Below are 2500 nucleotides of genomic sequence, written 5' to 3' on the forward strand. Positions count from 1 at the left end.
CCACCAACACTAGTGGCCTTTAAGTTTGTTTAAGGCACTAAACAACCTGCTGCTTCAGGGTTGCTAGGCTGGCTGTCAGTGGATGTGAAGGGGACTGTGTGTGTCCACTGAAGAAGAAAAGCTCCGTTCCTCAGTGTCAGTATACTTATTTAAATAACCCTCTCAAACTACATCTTTGGTTTTGGAATCAGCAATCATAACAAATGCCCAGCATCAACACTGACGTTTAAATTCATGAAGGTAGATAAACGCCATAAAAAGAGAACAACCTTTATGCTAAGCGACAAGCGACAACTGTTTCTGTTACAGCATACCTCAAGACGCCAGAATTTAATTTAAATTTAAAGAATTTAAATTGAATAAATAAAAGATTTCCTGACATAATTGTCATAATTTCAAGCTCACATAGCCCAGGGCCGAAACCCTACAATTTGAGTGAAACTTGGGGGCACTCCCAAAGCGACCATAGCTACCGATACCAAAGAGGGGGGCAGGCATGGATTCAAATCCATTAGGCATACGAAGATAAAGCCTTCCACACAACAAGTGACAAAACAAAGGGTGAAGACCGATGCAGCACAGAGGGAAGCTGACATCATCAACCTGCGTCATGAGAGATTCACCATGACAGCAAAGCCAGCAGTCCTCTGTCCCCCTGACGGGTATGATGGACACCTGTCCCAGCTCATCTGTCAGACCAGCTCCTCCACTGGAGGGCTGCATGTGTGTGTGTGTGTGTGTGTGTGTGTGTGTGTGTGTGTGTGAGAGAGAGAGAGAGAGAGAGAGAGAGAGAGAGAGAGAGTCTCCCAGGGCGTGAGAAGTAAAATGAGGGCCAAGCATGGGACAGCTGCTAAATGGGGAAGCCCCGCCCCCCTCAGCAGGAGCAGTGAGTTCAGGCCTTTTAATGGAGCTAGATTGCTCTGTGGCACTAGAGTCCTGACACTTTCACTGGCAGCTTTCTGCTCTGTCATATTCCACTGATGTTAAATCCTCCTTTGGACCTGGCACAGACCCACTATCTAGACAGGATAAGAGGACAGGTGGAGTGAGTGCTGCCTCTAGATCAGGGGTGGCCAAACTTTTTTGGTTGTGGGCCGCATACAGAAAAATATAAGGAGTCGCGGGCCAAACAATATTAAGCGCGGCAGTTTTCGCGGCAAAAAAATTGGACCAGAAAACCCTTGTGCCATCAAAAATAGAATTTCTACCTAAATAAATATATGACACATAGTTTATTGATGCGCTCACCTATTACAATGGGTATTTCTGTATGTTATCAAATTTTCTTTTCCTGTGCCAACAGGTTAAGACAGAGATAATTTAACATAACATTAGTATTAAACATTAATTCAGTATTTTTATTTTATTTTTTATAAATAGACCAGGTCAGGGTGCTCAAGTATAACCCATTTTCAATGGTTTTAAATTGAAAAAATGAAATGGGGGAATCCGTTTTTTTGTTTTTGTTTTTCAGTTTCTTTTTCTTAATATTTTCGTTTTCCGTTTTAAACTTTGAAACAGAAAAACGGAAAAACTTTTTAGCAAAAAAAAAAAAAAAAAAAAACTAAATTCATGGCGGGCCACTTAAAAACGGGCAGCGGGCCGCAGTTGGCCCGCGGGCCGTAGTTTGGCCACCCCTGCCTAGATGGTGGTTCTCAAACTTTTTCCACATCAAGCCAGGACCCCTAAACTAACACACATTACACCACAGGCCCCCAATCAGCCTAACGACCCCAACACCAGGCTCCTCCTGCAAGACGGGGCCAGGAGAGTGGGAAGGTCATCGCACTTTTAGTAGTCTCACGTGGTCAGACCCAACGTCTTACGTCAGCACGCCTCCAGCGACCGAGGTAGAATCACAAATCAAATTCCCGGGTTTCCGACCGACACGAGAGAAATCCGATTGGCTGGACTGTTACGGAAGTCCAGCATGCCGTCCGTGGTTGGTCAATTCACACATCTGTCACGCCTCTTTTTTCATCTTGGGAGGCGGGCGTTAACCACTTTTCAAGAGTTGCGTTCCAGACGTAGATGTATTGTATCTATGGCTGTCTAATGTGAGACACTACAGGAACGGGGGTACGGTGGTGCAGTGGTAAGCGCTGTCGTCCCACAGCTCGAAGGTCCTGGGTTCGATTCTCACCTGGGATGCTGTGGGCGCTGGAGTTGTGACCCCCCCATATCTTCAGTGCCTACTGGCCAGGTGGGCTATCTCGTCGAAAGGGTCTTTCTGTGTGGAGTTTGCATGTTCTCCCCGTACCCCCCAGGGGGTTCCTCCGTACATAACCCCCCCACTAAAAACATGCAGATCGTCATCCGACCAGTGACGACAACATCTGAAGTTGGTCCAATGATGGTCCAATGAAGGTCCCCAGGCGCTGGAAAGAAATAGCGACCACTGCTCCTGGCCTGCCCCCCGGAGGAAAGGACAAGCCTGGATGGGTCAAATGCAGAGGACATATTTCACCGGCCACCGTCAGCATGAGTGTGTTGTGGCCGC

The sequence above is a fragment of the Poromitra crassiceps genome (genome assembly GCF_964638095.1).
Source record: "Poromitra crassiceps genome assembly, chromosome: 19".
NCBI lineage: Eukaryota > Metazoa > Chordata > Actinopteri > Beryciformes > Melamphaidae > Poromitra > Poromitra crassiceps.